This window comes from Tachyglossus aculeatus, chromosome 2 (assembly GCF_015852505.1).
Source record: "Tachyglossus aculeatus isolate mTacAcu1 chromosome 2, mTacAcu1.pri, whole genome shotgun sequence".
NCBI lineage: Eukaryota > Metazoa > Chordata > Mammalia > Monotremata > Tachyglossidae > Tachyglossus > Tachyglossus aculeatus.
The window spans coordinates 19,971,255-19,994,028 of record NC_052067.1 but is presented as its reverse complement, the minus strand read 5'-3'; the positions used below and the strand labels follow the sequence as shown (position 1 = coordinate 19,994,028).

Genomic DNA, 22,774 nt, shown 5'->3' with positions numbered 1-22,774 from the left:
ACAAGAGGTTGGTGATGAGGTAAGAAAAGACTGAAATACAGAGTTGGTTGGCATTAGAAGAGCAGAATGTGAGGGTTGGATTGAAGTAGGATATCATTGATGTTAGGTAGGATGGAGAGCGCCCACTGTGTGCCTTACTGACAAGGGTAAGGAGTTTCTGTATGATGCAGAAGTGGATGAGCAACCAATGAAAGTTTCTGAGAAGTGGGGAGATATGGACTGAAAATTTTTTCAGAAAAACGATCCAGGCAAGAGTGAAGTATGAACTGGAGACAGGACTGACTGGAAACAGGGAATTCAGTGAGGAGCAGATACAGTAGTCAAAGTGGGATATGATGAGTGGGGGTTGTTTTTTTTTGGTATTTGTTAAGCTCTTACTATATGCCAAGCACTGTTCTAAAGCACTGGGGTAGATATAAGGTTATCAGGTTGTCCCACATGGGGCTCACAGTCTTAATTCCCAATTTTCAGATGAGGTAACTGAGGCACAGAGAAGTTAAGCGACTTGCCCAAAGTCACACAGCTGACTAGTGGTCAAGCTGAGATTAGAACTCACGACCTCTGACTCCCAAGCCCACGCTCTTTCCACTAAGCCATGCTGCTGAGTATTTCCTCCCTTCAAAGCCCTACTGAGAGTTCACCTCCTCCAGGAGGCCTTCCCAGACTGAGTCCCCTCCTTCCTCTCCCCATCCCCATCCCCCTCGCCCTACCTCCTTCCCCTCCCCACAGCACCTGTATATATGTTTGTACACATTTACTACTGTATTTTAATAGTACATATTTACTATTCTATTTATTTTATTTTGTTAATATATTTTGTTTTGTTGTCTGTCTTCCCCTTGGAGATTGTGAGCCCTTTGTTGGGTAGGGACCGTCTCTATATGTTGCCAACTTGTACTTCCCAAGCACTTAGTACAGTGCTCTGCACACAGTAAGCACTCAATAAATACAACTGAATGAATGAATGAATCCTGGTGTTTGTGGCTTCAACAAATGAGAGACTTTTTAAAATTAAGAGATCAAGGAAGTTTGTGCCCTAGATTAAGGATCAGTAGCATTTAATCGAGAGCTTACTCTGTATAAAGCACTGTATTAAGCCCTGGGGAGGGTACAAAAGAAATTGGTATATATGATCCCTGCCCTCAAGGGTCTTACCTTCTAGCAGGTTAAACAGACATAAGGACATCACTGCTATGAGGAAATAACAGAGTATATAAGATATGTACACAGGTGCTACAGAAAGTTGTGCATACTTACACGTTTAGATAACTTGGGAGGGCAGAAGTGACCGCTGAGGGGATGTACAGTGGAGCAATTGAAGATTACTCAGAAAAATATTCCCGGAGATATGATTTGAGAAAGGTTCTGAAGATTTGGTGGGGGGGGGGGGGGGAGAGACAGAGAGAGACAGAGAGAGAAAGAGGAGAGAGAGAGAGAAAGGAGAGATAGAGAGTGCATGCTACAGACAGGAGAGACAAAGTGTGAACAAGAGGTTGGTACATTGAGTCTCCCATTCTAAATTGTAAGCTCATTGTGGCAGGGAACATGTTTGATAACTCTGTTGTACTGCCCTCTAAGCGCTTAGTACAGTGCTCAATAAATACCTAATTCGTGGTGGGAGGAAGGAGAATGAGATTCAGTAAATAAATTAGACTGAGAGGATTGAAGCTTGCAAGCTTGTATATAATGGGAGAAGAGGGTGGATAAGTCAAAGGGAGAGTGATAATGGAGTGTGGACAAGAACTGGAAACCACTGGAGCTTTTGAGGAGTGGGAAGACAAAGGCAGAATAAAGTTTTAGAAAATGATTGGGGCAGAAAAGTGATATTTGTACTTGAGAGGGGAGAGACTGGTAAAGAAAAATCAGCAAGAAGGTTGAGGTACTTGTCAAGTAGGATATTACAAGTGCTGGACCAGCATAGTGGTGGTCTGCAAGGGGAGGAATGGGAAGATCCTGAAAGTGTCATGCGCAGTAGATCTTAAAAAGGAATAGGTTAGCAATAGATGGAGATAGTTTCCCTTTCATTTCCCCATATTCAAGAGTGGAGTCTAAAATGGGATCATTTTCAAACCCTTTATTCGCCATTCCCTCCTTCAACACCACAACGCTTATGTACATATCTGTAAGTTATTTAATAATAATTTTTATTATTTTTAATAATAAAATTAATTATTTTTTATTAAAATTTTAAATAATTTTAATAATTTTAAAAGGATAAAACTGTGCAACTCAATTGAAGTAACAGAGGCTAGGAAAAAGCTTAGGAACCCAAGGTGAAGTTTCACACTTAACCAGGCTGACACTATAGACATTGAAATGGAGATGGCTGAGCTAAGAGGGAGAGGCAAGACTACTTCCCAGAAGAATTCAATGAAGCACATCTTTGATCCAATTTGAATTAGAAAAGAAGCTATTCTCATGCCTCTGAACAAGAGCCATTCCCATTCTCCCTCTTTCTCTCTGAAGCATGATAGAACCTTTCTTTCCACATACCAGCTCAATATCCTCAATTCTCTAACAAAACTCATGCCGTCTCCTACCTCCACACTCTTTTGTACTCCTAATAATTCAATTGAAACCTAAGGCTCTCCTCTTGAATTGTACCAAGAGTTGTTCCTTAGGCTTCAGGTATTCCTGGTACAGACCTGTAGTTTGAGAGGGAAGCAATGCCAGAAAGATTACTCAGCGGGCGAGGAGTACATATGCTAATCTGATAAGCGAAACATGAAATAAGGCAATTAAAATGCTCATACTTTTTGCCTCGCCCGCCCCTTGGCACCACTGTCAAATTCCTGCTTGGCGGAGCCAGGCAAGATTTTTGCTCTGAAGAAAGCTGACCAGGCTGTGGTCCTTGACTTTCCCGACACTGTCCCCTCCTGGAACTCCTCCTATCTCTCTGGCCACTCATTCTCAGTCTTTCTTGGGCTCCTCCTCTGCTTCCCACCCCCTAACTTTGGCTGTCCCTCAAGGTTCAGTTCTGGGTCCCTTTCTATTCTCCACCTACACCCACTTCCTTGAAGAACTCATTCACTCCCACTGCTTCAACTACCACCTCAACACGGATGATTTCCAAATCTACATCTCCTGCTCTGATCACTCTCCCTATCTGCAGTCACATTTCCTCCTGCCTTCAAAACAACTCTACCTGGATTTCCTGACATCACCTCAAACTTAACAGGAGTTCCAAAACCAAACTCCTCATCTTCCCAACCAAACCTAGTCCATTCCCTGATTTTGCCATCGCTGTGGAAAGCACCCCCTCACTTCCTGTTTCACAAGACCATAACCTTGGCATTATCTTTGATTCCTCTGTCTCAATCAACCTACATGTTCAATCTGTCACCAAACCCTGTCGACTCAACCTTCACAGCATGGTTAAAATTCACCCTTTCCTCTCCATCCAAACTGCTATCACAATAATCCAAGCACTTATCCTATCCCCCCTTGATTACTCTATCAGCCTCCTTGCTGACCTCCCTGCCTCCTGTCTTTCCCCATTCCAGTCCTTACTTCACTCTGCTGCCCAGATCACTTTTCTACAAAAACGTTAAGTTCATGTTTCCCTACTCCTCAGGAACCTCCAGTGGCTGTCCATCTACCTCCACATCAAAAAGAACCTCCTTACCATTGACTTTAAAGCACTCAATCACCCTGCCGCCTCCTACCTCACCAGGCTACTCTTCTACTACACCCCAGCCTGCACACTTAGCTCCTCTAATGCCAACCTACTCACTGTACCTCAATCTTTTCTATCTCCTCACTGATGTCCCATTCAAAATCCTGCCTCAGGCCTGGAACATCTTTCTTCTTCATATCCAGCAGACAATTACTCTGCTCATCTTCAAAGCCTAACTGAAGGCACAACTCCTCCATGACTAAGCCACCATTTCCTTTTCTCCCACTCCCTTCTGTATCACCCTGATTTGCTTCCTTTATTCATTTCCCCAGCCCCAACCACTTATGTACACATCTGTAATTAATATATAGTAAATATCTGTCTCCCCCTCTAGACTGTAAGCTTGTTATGGGCACGGAACATGTCTACCAACTTTGCTGTATTTTACTCTCCCAAGCACTTAGTACAGTGCTCCGTGCACAGTAAGTGCTCAGCAAATACCACTGATGATGAACAAACAGAAGAATTCGTAAACACGCTCTATGGCCAAGAGACACACTGTACAGCAGGAGAGGTAGAGAAGGGGAGGGAGAGAAGTAAAAATAAAGTAAGGGTTGACAAAGATAAAAAGGAAAAAAAATAGAACTCAAAGAAAGAGGAAGTAAGACAAAGAACAGGGCAGAAAACAAAAAGGAAAGGAAGATGACAAGAAAAAGGGAGGATACAATGGAGAGGCATCAGAGGTACAATAAATGAAGGTGGAAAAAACAAACATGAGAGGAATGTAAGCTGAAGAATGGAGAAAGAGGAAAAGAGTGGGCAGGTGCTTTGGGGAAAGCATGGGATCAATGGGAGACTGTGTGTTGACAGGAATGGCCAGAGCCCTTCTCTATATTCTGCTATGGAGACAGAACCTCACGCTTTGGTGAAAATACATTTCAGGTCAGTGATGCTGTTTTCAGGAATGAACAATATGAAATTAGGTCTGTAAAATTTAAGAGTGGCTGCTTCCAAGGCAATGAAATTGTATCTGTTGAGTATCTGTTGAGTGTTATTGTACCAGAGAAAAAAAGAGCAAAGTGTATTACATCTCAAAGAGAAAAAACAGCTGTGACTGAGAGAAGAATGATTTACAAGGCTTCCTGGATGTGGATATAAAAGGATGAGAGGAAATCTGACAGTCGAGAATAGAAGTACTTGTGACTGAACTGGAGAAAAGGTTAGGAAAGCATCCAGGAACAAAGGAAGGACTCTGAAGGGAAACATGGGGAAAAAAGAAGAGAGAAAAATAGAAAACCTGCTTGGTAGCAGAGTAACACTCTGGGAAGTGATTGTGGAAATGGCAGGATGGAGCCCCTTGCTTACTGCCTCTCTCATTGATGCCCACAGAAAAATCTTTTCACAAGGCCAATGAGGAATTTTCCTAACTGCTGACCTTATATCTACAACCAGGGTCGCAGACATCAAATCTTGCTCCTTTTATCTCTTGCACAACTGCCATGAATAAAATGACTCAAACACAGACACTACCTGAGGAGATTGCCTGCCATAAAAACAGAAAATTCTGGTGCTTTGTTGGAAATCTAATACGAAGGTAATAAAAATAAATACATAAACAGGGATGATTTGATGACACGCTTGGGGAAATTTTGCTAAGAAAAGCAAGCAGTTTTCTTATTACCACTTTTTTTATACCAGCAGACACAGGACATGAACGTAAATAAGGAGACAATGAGCAGAAAATGAGAAACAATGCAACTAAAAGCATAGAGAGACCAACAAATTCTAATTTTTTAAAAATTTTGTCATTCTAAAATGTAGGAAGATTAAAACGTGAAAAAAGGAAATGTGCATCCTAAAAATGCCTTTTGGATCATCCTACTCATTTTTACAGAAATGTTGTCCAGAGCCTCTATCTTACACAAAACATTTAGCCAGATTGTCCCCACGGCCCAAATCCCTTCACTATGGTATAATCATTCCCCCCATCACTAGTGATGCTTCCTGGAAATGGCATCCCCAAGTGGCAGAGAGCGCCCCTTCCAAAGTGTTTCACTCACATTGTAGGCTTTGGGCAAACCTGGCTCACTGCCCATCTTACTTCAGATTTCTATCACTAACCTGGACGAAGGACTAGCAAACACATTCATTAAGAAACCCTTGTCACTGTTTAAACTTATTGCAGCTCTTGGTCAGGTTCTGGGCTCCACAATTAAAAAAGGGGACGAAGGGAATCTGGAGAGAGTTCAAAGGAGAACCACAGAGATGATTAAAGGGCTGGAAAATGAGACCTGGGAGGGGAGGTAGAACAGAGTTCAAACTGGAGAAGAGAAGCCCAAGGGTCAAGTTAATAACAGTTTTCAAGAGTATGAAACACTTTTCCTAAAGGATGGGACCAGCTGTTGTTCTTCATCACTGAAGACAGCAGGCTCTGCTCAGACAGAAAATCCGTACATAGCTGTTCCACCATATGTATTCTGGGTTACCCATATAATAATAATGATAATAATGATGGCATTTCTTAAGCGCTTACTATGTGCAAAGCACTGTTCTAAGCACTATGCATTCTGGGCTCCTCAGCTAGTGTCTGTGTTTCAGAGTCATTTTATTCATGGCAGTTGTGCAAGAGATAAAAGGAACAAGATTTGATGTCCACGACCCCGGTTGTAGATATAAGGTCAGCAGTTAGGAAAATTCCCCATTGGCCTTGTGAAAAGATTTTTTGTGGGCATCACTGAGAGAGGCAATAAGCAAGGGGCTCCATCCTGCCATTTCCACAATCACTTCCCAGAGTGTAACTCTTTCTGGAGAGAAAATTCAAATTCTACCATCACACTCCCCAACACCTTACACCAGAGAAGCTCTCTAGATTTCCAGCTTGTTGTGGGCAGAGTATGTGTCTGTTTATTGTTATACTGTACTCTCCCAAGCTCTTAGTTCAGTGCTTTGCACACAGTAAGCGCTCAATAAACACAACAGTGAATGAAGAACCCAATGCAGATCCAATTTGAACATGGAAGGCATTTGCTTTGGTCATCACACTGGCAAGTAGAGAAACAGCCAGAAGCTGGCTATCATTCCGGGCAACTAGGCAGAAGGTAAACAGGGAGGATTCTCCAACCTGGGCCGGTGAACATATGTTGACAACATCCTCCCATGTCCAGTGATTCCATGGCACCCCAGTGGCATGTTTGTCACATCAAAGGGAGATATTACCATCATACCCTAGTGCCCTTGCATCTCACCAGTACTGCCCAGTTTATGTAGCAACATTTCTCTCCACCCCTTGGAAAATGACTGACTTGAAATAACATTGACTGATTTGTGTGAGCAGCTCATTAGAACAACACACAACCTGTGAGTTTTTTTCACTTCTGCATAACATACAAAAATTTGCATGTTTATGGCTGTACTATCCAGACTTCACAAGTGAAGTGTATAATGCTACAATCTGCCACATGATAAAACATATGCCTTATGTTGTCCTTGTTCATCTTTCCTATCACAATGAGGAATCAGACAAGGTGAAATCACTTGCTGGAAACCGAAGCTTTAACTTCTGTGGCTTTTAAGGTGTATTAAGACTTCTTAAATTTTACATTGAACTGAACCATTTGGTCTTCCATCTTATCAAATGTTCAGAATATATCATAGCCCCACATATTATTCATGTAAACAGTCTAATTTTTAAAAGTGACTCAACTGAATGAATAATCATCATTTTGGCATTAATACATACTTACTGGAATGGTCTATTGGAAAAAGCATGGGCACGGAAGTCACAGGGCATGGTTCTAATCCCAGCTCCACCACATGTCTGCTGTGTGACTTTGGGCAAGTTACTTAACTTCTCTGTTCCTCAGTTACCTCATCTGTAAAATGGGGATTAAGACTGTGTGATCCGTAAGTGGGATAGAGACCGTGTCCAACCTGATTACTTGTATCCAGCCTAGCACTTAGAACAGTGCATGGCACATAGTAAGCACTTAACAAATACTACAGTTTTTATTATCATTATTATTATGTGCCAAACGCTAGGTTTCTCCTCTTAGGGTCGCACCTGGAGAGTTTCCAATACTCTACCAGTCTTGACCACGGGAGGGAGAGTCAAGCAGAGGCATATCCACTCCATGCCTAGCTTAGGCAGTGGCTAGCGAGTGGAAGGCAGTCTGCTACAAGTCAAAACTCACCTTTCATTCAATCGCTGTGCTGGACAGCAGTGGCATAGGAGAGATGCGAGGGCGGAGACTCAGGTTTACTGCATGGAAGGAGGCAATGGTAACACTCTTCCGTATTTTTACCAAGAAAATTCTATAGATTCACTACCACAACGATCGCAGATGGAGGTGGGATGGTCCAGGAGTGATGTGTCCACGGTGTCGCTTTGGGTCAGAGTCGACTCAAAAGCATAAAACAAGCGCTGGATTAGGTTTAAGGTTATGAGATCAGACACAGTCCTTGTCCCACCCTTGGCTCACTATCTCTCATCCCCAGATGAGGGAACTGAGGCCTGCAGATTTGTCCATGGTTACACAGTAGGCCAGTGGTGAAGCTGGGCCTCAAACCCAGGTCTTCTGACTCCCAGTCCCTTTCTACTAGGCAACATTGTCTCTCCAGAAATCTACTGGCTCTACAAGTAGCAGTCTGAAGCAATGATAACCCAAAGTCACTGAAGAGTTCTGGAGTATCCTGAGATAAGACACTTTATCAAAGACATTGCAACTTATGGTCATTAAAGGCCCAAATTCACTTCTGCAAGCACTGTACTATATATACTGTACTGTATATACAACACCTTTTATTTTGAAAGGCTTGAAGCGCTACCCGCTGAATTTGTTATTACACTGCCAAACAAGGCCAGGTAATTGTTATCCCCATTTCACAGACAGGGAAGAGAGAGTATGGAATTTGCCCAAAGATTAGCTGAATTGGAGGCTTATGCAGAATGCCATTTCAGACATGCTAAATGCGAATTCAGCACTTTTCCCCCACAGGACACACAACTCCTAAAATGGGAAACTGGGAAACAGAGGCTGGTCAATTAATCAGTGGTATTTATTGAATCTCACTGTGTGCAGAGCACTGTATTAAGCACTTAGGAGAATACAATGAAACAGGTGGTTGATATGGTCCCTGCCCATAGTGAGCTCCAGATGAGGGAATTATACATACAGAGAAGCATAGTGGCTCAGTGGAAAGAGCCCGGGCTTTGGAGTCAGAGGTCATGGGTTCAAAACCCGAGTCTGCCAACTGTCAGCTGTGTGACTTTGGGCAAGTCACTTAACTTCTCTTTGCCTCAGTTACTTCATCTGGAAAATGGGGATTAAGACTGTGAGTCCCCCATGGGACAACCTGATCACCTTGTAACCTCCCCAGTGCTTAGAACAGTGCTTTGCACATAGTAAGCACTTAATAAATGCCATTATTATTATTATTATTATTATTATTATTATTATTATTCCCATTCCCAGAGCAGTGCTCTTTCCTCTGGACCAACAGGATGCCCTGCTTTTGGCCATTACCTTTGCCTCATTTTGGACCCTACAGAAGAAGCCCATAGATAATTTGCAGAGGGTTCATTCTGGGTAGGGAACATGTCTACCAACTCTGTTATACCGTATTCTCCCAAGTGCTTAGTACAGTGCTCTCCACACAGTAATCGCTTTGCACATAGTAAGCGCTTAATAAATGCCATCATTACCACTGTTATTATTATATCGGTGTATCAGTGGATACTGCTCTTTTCCATCCAGAAAGAAGAAATATTTCTTTGGAAAAGAAATAACACCGGCAAAGTTTTCAAAAGGGGCTTGGAATTTCTCTGAAAAGGCATTTTAAAACATCTTTTGAATCCACTTTAGTGAGCTTTATCATGAACTCTGGGCAGTGCTTGCGCATGGCACCCAACCGTCCCACCTCCCGCCACAGCTGGTTCTCAAACCACTGGGTGGCTCATCTACAGCATCAATATGGACCAAGTACCACGTGTGCAGAGGGCAGCACAGGCACCTGGGAACTAGGTAGTGTTCTCTGCTCTTGAGAACCTTCAAGTCTAATGGAGGAAAACAGGCCAATGTACACTGAAAAAGCAATAAATAAATAATAATTATGGTATTTGTTAAACACTTACTGTGCACCAAGCACTGTTCTAAGCACTGGGATAGATTCAAATTAGTTATATTGGACACAGTCCCTGTCCCACATAGGGCTCACACTCTTCCCATCTGTAAAATGGGGATTGAGACCATGAGCCCCATGTGGGACAGGGACTGTGTCCAACCTAATTTGCCTGTATCCACACCAGCACTTAGTAAAGTGCCTCACACATAGTAAGTGCTTAATAAATACCATTATTATTACTGTTATTATTCATCCCCATTTTACAGATGAGGTAACTGAGAAGTGAAGTGACTTGCCCCAGGTCCCACAGCAGACATGTGGTGGAGTCAGGATTAGAACCCAGGACCTTCTGATTCCCAGGCTTGGGCTCTATCAACTAAACCATGCTGCTTCTCCAGCAATAGTGAAGGTGTCATAAGAGTAGAAATAAATTAAAACATCAAGTTCCAGAATGGTCTCGTGCACCTTCAACACTGATGTCGGGGATGGCTGGGCGTATGGTTTGGCCTAGGGGCTCCTTTGCTGGCCCCGCAAAGACTCATGAGTTCTAAGGTTTGGCTTCAAGATCATCTTGTCCTGAAGTAAATTGCAGTTTTATTTATTTATTTAGCAAAGGTTGTCAGAACTCCTGTTCTCTGTCCTGACAATCAGATTCTTTTTGGTATCTTTTATTCTAGATCTGTACCCAAGCCAAGTGAGTAGAGAACTGAGGCTACCATACAGTCATTCTCAGCAAAGTCTGGGACATAGCTGGCTCACCAGAATGTGGGAGGGCCAATTCTTCAAGGACCACATTTTGAAGAGAAATTGTGTGGTGGCACTAACATCTTGACTTTCACTGCCTGGATGTGTACAACTGCTTCTTCCATCACCTTCTACCCAGATAGATGTGCACTGCCAGCCAAATCTTCTCTAATCCTCTACACTGTAAACTCATTGTAAGCAGGGAACACACCTACCAACTCTGTTGTATTGTACCCTCCCAAGCATTTAGTACAGTGCACAGTACATAGTAAGCACTCAATAAATACAACTGATTGATTAATAATTCCTTAACAGCCTTCTACCTAAAACACGTAGGGAAGACCCACACTGTGGCAGAACTAGCTGTACTTAGAAGAGGATTTAGATTTGAACTATCCAGAACTGCTTTTCACTTTGATTGGATGCACTCTATTTTTGCCCCCCACCCCCACCCCCCACACACACAGTATACAGGCTAAGATTTAAAATCCTTGTAAAAGACGCTAGGTTTCACAAACACAAAGCATAAGGCTGTGTAAAATGTACAATTTCAGAAGAGTTAAAACCGTGAAAAAGGTAACTGTCCTTTGGAAAAAAAAAATGGAGTGCTTAATGGCATGATGCCAACAATCAATTTGGATGTGCTGTTTCTCTAGCTGAATATAAAAATCAATGACTCATGTATGTGTTTCAGGCCGCTGTGCTCTGTTTTTTGGCTTGTTCCCAGCTTACCTCTAGCTTACATCATGGAAGATTCCAAGAAGGTTGAAGCCTTCTGTATTTCAGTTCCTTTTTTCCTGAACATAATAATAGATTTCTAAAAAAAATTTTAAATGTGAGATTTCCCCTCTTGTTTTTGGATCCCTTTGGAGTACTGCGGGTGATCTATGGTGAAAAGACAGTCCATTGTTCTGTGTTTTTCCCCCACATAGAGCATTTATGTCTCCAAGGATATTTTTAAGGGAGGAAAGATATTTAATAGATCTCACTTGCCAGCATAAGCAGCTACTATGAATTCATATATGACTGAGAAAAGTTCTCATTTAATAGATAAATCATGATTTTATGTTTGTATGATTTTGCCCTGTTTACCTTCTAAAAAGCAAAGGCAAATTGCAAATATTTCAGGAACTGATTTAAAGACCCAGTCCTGTAGCTTGAAAAACATGTTTTGAGAGTAATATTTAACCACAGTGAAGCTAGATGAGTTAAAAAGAGTGCCAAGTGGTGATGCTACAGGATGGAGCTCAATCATTTTACTTTTTAACTCGGTATCTCTCATCTCTGTCTGTCAAATGACTTCACTGACCCCAATCCCCTTAACCCTGAAGGGAGATGACAAAGTACTATTATCTTCATTATGCACCCGGCCAAGGTCCTCATCCTAGGTGACTCTGTGATATGAAAATCAAAGTACCAAGATGATAAGAGATGTGTCAAGTCAGAAGGATGGGAATGTGACATCCTGACAGAGTGGTGAGGATGATCAGTTGTAGTCAAAGGAAGAGCAGAAAAAAGGAAAATCTGATGACTTTATTCTCTCCCCCAGACAATAATAATGATATTTATTAGGCACTTACCATGTATTAAGTGCTGGGATTGATACAAGATAATTGAGTCAGACACAATCTCTGTCCCACACAGGACTCATATTCTAATGTGGAGGGAGAACAGGATAGTTTCAGGACTTAGTACAGTGTCTGACACTTACAAAGCGCTTAATCAATGGTATTTATTGAATGCTTACTATGTATAAAGCACTGTACTAAGTGCTTGGGAGAGTACAATACAACAAAATTGGCAGACACGTTCCCTGCCCATACAGGGCCTTCAGTCTAGAGGAGGAGCTAGACATTAATATAAGTAATTGACAATATACAATTTAAAGATATGTACATTGATGTTGAGGGGTCAGGGCTGGGGTGAATATCAAATATATTAACAAACATCATGAAAAAAGGGTAAAGAATCCCCATTTAACAAGTTAGGAAACCAAAGCCCTGAGAAGATAAGTGAATTACTCTAGTTCATATGGCAGGCAGGTGGTAGAGTCAGGATTAGAACCCAAGACCTCTGATTCCCAGGCCTGTGCTCTTTCCACTAGACTGCTTCTCTGCATCTACCCTGTTCCCTTGCCTCTTTCTCTCTCTGTCTCACTCATTTGAAGAGGCCAGTGCTTGCAAGAGTGAGGTGGTTATGGAGAAGAATGAGAAGGCAGTTTAGCCTTGCAGGTTTAATCCCACCCTGAGAATTAAACTGTCCTTTCCATGGAACGAGCCAACGAGGCTTTGAGGAGGAATCCCCAAGTCCCAATCCTACCAAGGTAATCTTGCAGATAAGATCAGGATAGTCTGGAGAAGAAGTAGTTGAGGAAAAAGTCCCACCCACTCCAAGCCACCCCAGAGCCCCAGAACGGTCACTAGACTGTACGCTTCTTGAGGGCAGAGATCATGTCTACCAAGTCTTCTGAGCACCTACTATGGTGCTCTGTACACAATAAGTGCTCAATAAGTACCATTAATTGATAAAATGCTGGCCTCTGGGAAGCTGATTCCTGCTTCTCTGGAGGTGTCAGCTCAAACTGGCTGGGGACTGGGATAGATTAGCCTTGGCTCCAATGGTTTGAATCAACTGATGGTATCTGAATACATACTGTGAGCGGAGCACTGTACTAAGAGCTTGGCAGACACAATCCCTGCCCACAAGAAGTTTATGGTTTAGAGAGATGATAGTTGTATTTGATAAGTGCTTAATATATACCAAGCAATCAATAGTATTTAGTGAGCGCTTATGTGCAGAACACTGTGCTAAGCAGTTGGGAGGGTACAACAAAATTAGCAGACATATTCCCTGTCCATAACGAGTTTACAGTCTATAGGGGGAGATAGTCACTAATATAAATCATTTATGTACAATTTAAAGCTATGTACATAAGTTTTGTGAGATTGGGATTGAATATCATATGTCCAAATGTCACAGCTCCAAGTGCACAGACAAGGCAGAAGGAAAAGCAAGTCGGGGGCAGGGTACGGGTGGCGGAGAAGAAGGCCTTAAGCACAAAGGTCGATACACGGTAATCAGGTCACGAATTACAACAGTGGCCCTGGAGGGTGTCCAGAAGGGTCAAAGCCAATCCAGTTCCTAGCACAACCTTCCAGAGTCAGGGTTGACTGGGGAAAACCCCAGCAAGGCTTTAAATCGGAACACTGCGTATCAGAAAATGAATTTTCCAATGGCACAGTCCCACTGCAGGCCCAAGAATTCCCTTCTGAATGGGGATCAGATCCCATGATCTGGGCACTTTAGTTCACTGCTGCAAAAAATGAAATTATCTGGGATAGTTTTTACTCGCTCAGGGGGTGATACAGAATACCAGGCTGCCATTAGAAATAACATAAACCCCTTGTGGTCAGGGAATATGTCACTTCTCTGTACTTCCCGGCAGCACAGTGCATGGTGCCAAATGGGTGCTCAATAAATCCTATTCCTCCTACAACAGGAGCGCAGCATGTCCCCCACCCCACAGTCACATCTCTCCTACTCTTTCTCCCCTTCAGCTTCTGGCTCCTTGCCCCACCCACATTTCTCTCCATAGTCGGTCAAAGCCCAATTGGAATTTCACCTCTCCTAGAAGTCCTTCCGCAGATCATATCCTTCTAACTACAGCTTTGGCACTTGTGCACTCCCGGAGTCATCCAGGGCACTTCTGTACATATCAACTTGCACAATCTACTATTTAATCACTTCATCACCTAGCCATCTGTCCCTTCTCTTTTTCCAATCAATCTTTGAACTATATAGGTGTCCCTCATTAGCCTGGAAGCTCCTTGAGGGCAGGTATTGTGTCTTTTAATTCTATTGTCCGCTCTCAACTGCTTAGTTCAGTGCTCTGCACATACAGTGGGCACTCATTAAATCCCAGCATTAGATTAACTGCTCTCACTTCATGTTGGTGGCATGAGTAGTGTGAGCAATTTCATCGGGTTGCCAAAGCAGCAAAGCCTAGAGAAGCAGCATGGCTTAGTGGGAAAAGCCTGGGTGTCAGAGGACCTGGGTTCTAATCCTGACTTTGCCAAAAGTTTGCAGCATGACCTTGGAAAAGTCACTTAATTTCTCTGGGCCTCAGTTCTCCTGTTCTCCCTCCTACTTAGACTATAAGCCCCATGTGGGACAAGGACTACGTCCAATCTAGTTCACTTGGACCTACCCCAGTGTTTGGAACAGGGTTTGACACATAGTAAGCACTTAATACTACATATATATATACATATACATATATATATATATATATATATGCACACACACACACATATATGCATATATTTATACATGTATAAATAAAAGTTTCACTACAGCTCAAATTTACTTAAACAGATAACAAGGTGACATGTTTATCACATTCTTGAGATAATTAGTGTTACTTAAAAGGAGCAAGGTTTGGAAAGAAAAAAAATGAGAGGGGTTGGGGGGGTGGTCTCTGAAATGGCTTTGATTTGCTTTTCTTCTTGGGCACTGAACTCTTTAATTATTTGGTAATGATGCACCATATCAATATTGGTGCTCGTTGGCAATTATATTGTGTTCTGGTTGTTTGGAGTCCTAAAAGCTTCTGTTAGAATGAAACCATTTATGACACAAATTACCTGAGTGTCCAATCCTTAATTTAACTTGCTAGACTGGAAAAGCTCTCTGCAAATTAAGGGCTATTACCAGTTCACTGTGATGTGGTAGCTGGAGTTACTGTGGTGCATACTGTCAGTGACTCTGCTCGTTCGGTTTATCGTGGGAAGATTTCCGATTTGCCCTGAGATCGCTTTCTCTCCTAATTTTGGATAATAAGGCGCAAAATCATTTGAATGCTTTATGACAATTAGTAGTCATAGCCATCTGCCTCCAAACTAGGGAATTTTCATACAGCTCAAACTAGCTTCAAATACTTGGTTTAAACAAGTTGCAAGCGTCCGGCAGGCAATTAAAAACAAACAATCTCACTTTGACTGAAAATGGCAGAACTCAGGTGGGCTACAAATCATGCACTGTGGAGATAACCTTTTGCAATTTCTTCCCAAGCCCCAGAAATTCTTCCAAATGAAAATCTGCCTTGATCCTTGTTTCTGTTTCCAGGATGTATTCATTATATGTCCCAACCATTATGAATCAGCTACTTTACTGCTTATCTCTGGAGCAAAGGTGAGAGGGAAAAATGTATTTCCAACCTGACTTACTTGTCCATTCAGTAGCTTGGGATTCATCACAAATAGACGGTGAGGCAAATACGTGTGCCTAAATGCAAATGCTTTGAATAACAATTTAATGTACAGGAAATAGGCTAGTTGTTGGACTCCTGTCAAACAGCTCCTAACACTACTTGTTCAGAATGTGAAATTCTGGCCAGGAGAGCCATACACGGCTCACAATTTCTCTGTCCAGTTGGACCCAATCCACCCCAATCTCAGCTCTTACCCTGCCTGCCCACCAAACCCCCAGTGGCAAAGCTCCTTTGAGGCAGGGATGTTGTCTTTTACATCTATTGTACTCTCCCCAGTGCCCAGTCCAGTGCTCTGCACACGGCAGAAAGAACAAATTCAGGTAATAATAATAATAATGGTATTTGTTAAGCACTTACTATGTGTCAGGCACTGTACTAAGTGCTGGGCTAGATACAAGCAAATTGGGTTGGGCACAGTCCCTGTCCCACACAGGGCACACAGTCTCAAATCCCATTTTACAGATGAGTTACCTGAAACACAGAGAAGGAGAGTGACTTGCCCAAGGTCACACAGCAGACAAGTGGCGGAGCTGGGATTAGAACCCATGGCCTTCTAATTCCCAGGCCCGTGCTCTATCCACTACACCATGCAGATGTGGCTTATTTCATGTCAAGCTATAACATGGCTTAAACAGGTCCGAGTGGCCAAAGCCCACCTCTGGGCAGCGCTGCCTCACCCTGGTGGGCTGTATTCATTCATTCATTCATTCATTCATTCAATCGTATTTATTGAGCACTTACTGTGTACAGAGCACTGTACTAAATGCTTGGGAAGTACAAGTTGGCAACATATAGAGACGGTCCCTACCCAACAGCGGGCTCACAGTCTAGAAGGGGGAGACAGACAACAAAACAAACCATATTAACAAAATAAAATAAACAGAATAAATATGTACAAATAAAATAAATAGAGTAATAATAAAATAAATAAATAAATAGAGTAATAAATTGAGCTTGCAATCTAACAAGTGAGACATGCTGAAATGAATTTAGAGGTAGGAGGAAGCAATGTTGTGGTCAGGGAATGTGTTTATCAATTCTGTTGTACTGTCCCAAGTGCTTAGAATGATGCTCTGCATGCAGTAAGTGCTCAATAAATACCAATGATGATGATAAGTGCTTCAGGGAAGTACTCAAGTGCATAGGGGACAAGAATGTTGAAATGGGAACTGTGGGGGATGTGGGCTGGAGAAATAAGAGATTAAGGAAACGGGAAGGATGGCGATGGTGCCAACTGTGATGGGGAAGTTAGGCAGAGGAGAACATTTTGGAGGGAAAATGAGTCAGTTTGGGATATGTTGAATTTGAGTTTCTGGAATAACAGTCTTTCATTCAATCGCATTTATTGAGACACGTGGCAGAGCCATGATTAAAACGTAGTTCCTTCTGACTCCCAAGCCTGTTCTCTATCCGCAGACCACTGTACTAAGCACTTGGGAAAGTAGAATACAACAATAAATGGACAGATTCCCTACCCACAACGAGCTGGGACCCGGAGGCAGTGGGAAATGAGAAATTGCAGAAAAGGAGAGAGGACAGGGCTGGGGAGATAGAGTTCTTCAAGGGAGTGAGTGTAGATTGAGGAGAGAAGGGGGCCCAGAATTGAGGGTCACTCACAATTAGGGAGTGGGAGGCAGGGAATTGCTGATGAAAGACAGCCAGAAGGATTGGCTGGAGAGGTAGGAGAACGAAGAGAGGAGTGTGCCAAATAATCAAGGTTAGAGCACCACAATGGCAGCCAAGAATTCCAGGAGGATCAATCACTAATATTTATCTATTGCTTACTCTGTGCAAAGCCCTGTACTAGATGTGTGGGAAAGTTCAATCTTTAGTAGAGTCAATCCATGTCCTCAGGGAACTTACAATCTTGCAGAGATTTGGAAAGAAGGAGGTTACTGGGAACTTGAAGTGACTTCAGGGGAGTGGCTGCATTACAAAGCCGGCTGCGTTATGCTGTCCAGCCCTGTGCTGCAGTCCTTTCACTCGTCAACAGGTCCTGGGCCTAAAGACCCTTGAGAGTACTTTGCAATGTGCTGTTTCCCCAGCTGCACCCCATGCCCCATCGGGAACATAACCGTGGCCAGGATGAGAGAGGGCCAGTAACACTGTGCAAAAGACAAGCATTCATTCATTCACTCAGATTTATTGAGCGCAAAGCACTGTACTACTAAGTGCTTGGGAGAGTACAATATAACATCAAACATATTCCCTGCCCAAAACAAACCAATTCCTTCTTGCATGTTCTCCATCCTGAGGTCTTGGGACCAAAGATAACTCATCATTCCATGGGAGACTTTATCATTCAGGAAACACATCTATCAACTCTGGCACACTGTATTTACCCAAGCACTCAGGACAGTGCTCTGCACATAATAATAATAATAATAATAGCATTTATTAAGCGCTTACTATGGGCAAAGCATTGTTCTAACAAGGTGATCAGGTTGTCCCACGGGGGACTCACAGTCTTAATCCCCATTTTACAGATGAGATAACTGAGGCACAGAGAAGTTAAGTGACTTGCCCAAAGTCACACAGCTGACAATTGGTGGTTGGCATTTGAACCCATGACCTCTGACTCCAAAGCCCGTGCTCTTTCCATTGAGCCACGCTGCTTCTCATAGTAAGCACTCAATAAATATGACCGATGGATTGATGGGCTCTAGTATTGGTCATATTCCCCTTTTCCTCCCACTGGAAATGGCTATTTCCCTCTAGTTCCAATCCCAACGCTTTAATATTTTAATTTTCTTTTCTTAGGCACAGAGCCGGTCTCTCAGACAATGTACAAAGTCCATTTAATCAGGAAGTTTGTAATAGTTGGGATGTTTCTATTAAGCTTAATGATTCTCGGGAGTAAGGACCGATACTTAAATGGGACCTTAATTCTACTTAAGTGGGGCCCCTTCAGATGATGAAGTGATCCTTAAGTTGATCTGACTTTAGAAGATGATTTGGAACACGGATTTCATTCTGTTTGCTTCTCCGCAGCTTCAGTATCCATATCAACAAGATTTAGTCAACTACTATGGGCAGATCGTTGGACTGAGAGCTTGAAGAACAGAAGATGATATAAATTGGCAAACACCATTGTTAAGCATAGGAAAATATTGGATTGAGCATGGGCCTGGGAGTCAGAATGACCTGCGTTCTAATCCTGGCTCCGTCACTTGTCTGCTGTGGAATCTTGGGCAAGCCACATCACTTCTTCATGCCTCAGTTACCTCAACTGTATAAACTGGGGATTAAGAGTGGGAGCCCCATGTCAGACTTGGACTGTGTACAATCTAACTGCCTTGTATCTACTCCAGAGCTTAGTACAGGGCCTGGCACGGTCTGGTAGATGCTTAACAAATACCATTTAAAAAAAAACAAAAAAACTGGGGGGACGGAGGCTGGGGGGATAGGGCTGAATTCAGGAGGATAAGGGCAGTTTTTGTACTGGTTGCAGTTGCCCTTGGGAGCCTGGCACCTTTATAAATAAGTATAGTTCAGCAAACAGAAGCCAGTCACTAAATGGAGGAGCACCCACAGAAGTGAAAAATGAAAAAGAAATGGAATTGAGAAAACTGACGGGCCAGGATATGTGTGTGTATATGTGCGTGCAAGTGTGCGGGGCTGGGGGCCTTGCCTTTTTGTACTGAAGAATTGAAACTGGGATTTTTTTAAAATTACAGTCTCCTCCTCCTTTCACCCTCATAAGCTTGCTGACGAACTTATTTCTCTAAAGCAAGGACTGCCACTGAGTTTTGTGGTTTCTCCTATCTCCTCTCGCAGGCTTCCCTGCTGAAACTAACTCTTGTGGGGTGAGAGAGGGAGGAGTTGCCTGCCAGCACTCTCAGTCCAGTCCCCCCAGTCTTAGGAAGTAGCCCTCATCCTGCTGTTATTAACACCCAAGACTAGTTTTGCTCCCCCAAAGCCAGGCCCCTGCAGGGGTCACACAAAAGGGTGAGGCAAGGGAAAGTCAATGGTTGATTTAGGCCACCATGGCCAAGGCAAATTTCTACACCCCTACCTGCTGCCATCCTCTCCCCAACAGCCTCTTTTCTGCTTCCCCCAGGGACCCAGTGCTCCTAATAAAATAGCAAAATAATAATAATAATAATTGTGGTATTTGTTAAGTGCTTACTATGTGCCCGAAACTGTTCTAAGCATTGGAGTTGGTACAAGAAAATCAGGTTGGAAGTGGTCCCTATCTTACATAGGACTCACATTCTTAATCCCCATTTTATAGATGAGGGGACACAGGCACAGAGAAATTAAGTAACTTGTCCAAGGTCACACAGCAGACAAGTGGCAGACTGGAATTAAAACCAGGTCCTTCTGACATCCAGCCCATGCTCTATCCACTACATCACACTGTCATGTCCCTCAGAATTTATGCATGTTTATTCAGCTGTACATTCAACTTTTTACTGATGACTTTATTTGTAAATATTTTAATTCCCCTCTCTTATTAGAGTGCCATCCGCTCATGGGCTGGGAACAAGTCAACTTCTTTATTTTGTTCTTGCCACCCCCTTAGTTACAGTAAATTGCTCCCAGTGGGTGCTCAACAAATGTCATTACTACTACTACTGTTGGAACTGTGGCAGCAGCGGGAGGGTGATTGTGGCTGGGAGGGGAGAGAAGCGGGCAGAATCTAAGCAGGGCTGCCACCCTAAAGTGTGATCAATCAATCAATCAATCAATCGTATTTATTGAGCACTTACTGTGTGCAGAGCACTGTACTAAGCGCTTGGGAAGTACAAGTTGGCAACATATAGAGACAGTCCCTACCCAACAGTGGGCTCATAGTCTAAAAGGGGGAGACAGAGAAGAAAACCAAACATACTAACAAAATAAAATAAATAGAATAGATATGCACAAGTAAAATAAATAGAGTAATAAATATGTACAAACATATATACATATATACAGGAGCTATGGGGAAGGGAAGGAGGTAAGATGGGGGGATGGAGAGGGGGACGAGGGGGAGAGGAAGGAAGGGGCTCAGTCTGGGAAGGTCTCCTGGAGGAGGTGAGCTCTCAGTAGGGCTATGAAGGGAGGAAGAGAGCTAGCTTGGCGGATGGGCAGAAGGAGGGCATTCCAGGCCCGGGGGATGACGTGGGCCGGGGGTCGATGGCGGGACAGGTGAGAACGAGGCACGGTGAGGAGATTAGTGGCAGACGAGCAGAGGGTGCAGGGTGGGCTGTAGAAGGAGAGAAGGGAGGTGAGGTAGGAGGGGGCGAGGTGATGGACAGCCTTGAAGCCCAGGGTGAGGAGTTTCTGCCTGATGCGCAGATTGATTGGTAGCCACTGGAGATTTTTGAGGAGGATGTTTTATGTAGTATTTGTTAAGGGCTTACTATTTGCCAGGCACTCTACTAAGTGCTGGGGTAGTTTCACGCTATTCAGGTTGGATACAGTCCATGTCTACTTGTGGCTCACAGTCTTAATCCCCATTTTAAGATGAGGTCACTGAGGCACAGAGGAGTTAAGTGACTTGCCCAAGGTCACATGGCCATGTTGGCCCCAGGAACCTAGCTACCCCCGTACTCTCAGGAAAGGGGCATCACCAGCCCCTCAGGGTACTTCCAAGGATAAACTGCCAAGTCAGTTCAAGGGCGGCAGGGCATTATGGGAGCAGGTCCCCGCAATCTCCAGAAGTCACAGTGGCCTTTCCCGACACAGTGGCAAGTTGGTTAGAGAGGCACTGGCCAAGACCCCTACAGACCGAGTCAGTTGGCCCCAGGGCCACCCCAACCAGAGAGGAGAAGGAAGAAGGAAAGGTTGTGGGAGCAAACTGCCCCGGAGAGGCGGGCAGATTTCCCCGGCTGATCCAAGAAGGCTGTGGCAAGACCGGGGTCCAAGGATGGCAAGTGGCCAACTCTGGCACTTGGGGATGTGTGGGAGGTGGCTTTCAGTGCAGCAGTAGCAAGGAAGAGTGGCAGAAGACTGATCCTATTCCCCATCTCCCCTCCCCTTCCTTGGAAGAGTTTCTCCTCAGAACTATCTATAGTGATGGAGGCTTGGTTTATTGTGAGGAGTGTGCTGCAAATGTTTGTGATTATTGTGATGACATGCCTAGCTACACTGAGGCAAGTGTCATCTTCCATTCTGGTTACCCAGCTTGTGGAATCAGGCTATGGTGGAAAAACAGGCCATGTGTGCACTCAGCAATCTGGAGTGAAAACCAACAACGACAAAAAACCCTAAACTACAGGTAATTAGGAAAAGTGAGTAGCCAAGCTGCTAACTTCAAGTCTCCCATGCATTTTGCTTGAAACCGCCTTGTAGATTTTCATTCATTCATGCAATCGTATTTATTGAGAGCTTACTGTGTGCAGAGCACTGTACTAAGCGCTTGGGAAGTACAAGTTGGCAACATATAGAGACGGTCCCTACCCAACAGTGGGCTCACAGTCTAGAAGGGGGAGATAGACAACAAAACAAAACATATTAACAAAATAAAATAAATAGAATAAATATGTACAAGTAAAATAGAGTAATAAATATGTACAAACATATATATATATATATATATATATATATATATACAGGTGCTGTGGGGAGGGGAAGGAGGTAAGGCAGGGTGGATGGGGAGGGGGAAGAGACATTCCACTGGCCTGGCACAAAGCTCTCTCATAGATCATCTCCTCCTTCACACAGCTCTTACTACTTTCTCTGGACCCTTCTCCACCCCACCAGCACACTACACTCCCTATCTAATCAGATCAAGACAACACAATGGTAGGGGTATTTACCTAGTGTCTTCTCGGTATGGTGCATTGTAGTAGGGGCTTGGGAAGGACAGAATAATAAAAAGTGACATCTTCCCTGCCTACAAGACGCTTACCACAACTGGCAGCTGACAGGATGAGCCAGGACAGGGCAGGTTGGGGGAAGGACTGGGGAGTGGGAGGGGATATTTTACGGAGATCACGCCTGATGTTTTCAATTTTCTCAGTAAAGTGAGTAGTCAGGTCATTGAGAGGAAGGGATGGGGTATAAGGGGTTTAAGGGATAAGGGATAAGGGGTTTGA

At 43.4% G+C, this 22,774-nt stretch overlaps 1 protein-coding gene and 1 non-coding gene across 3 annotated transcripts in view; one reads left to right on the top strand and one right to left on the bottom strand.

The window, feature by feature from the left end:
- The window catches only part of CHN2 (chimerin 2), a 242,672-nt gene that overhangs the window by 188,007 nt on the left and 31,891 nt on the right, over window positions 1-22,774 (bottom strand). The gene's annotated exons all lie outside the window — the stretch shown is intronic.
- LOC119925013 lies at window positions 7,659-7,796 on the top strand. The gene has a single exon (XR_005449685.1). It is a non-coding gene; the product is annotated as a small nucleolar RNA SNORA7 (small nucleolar RNA).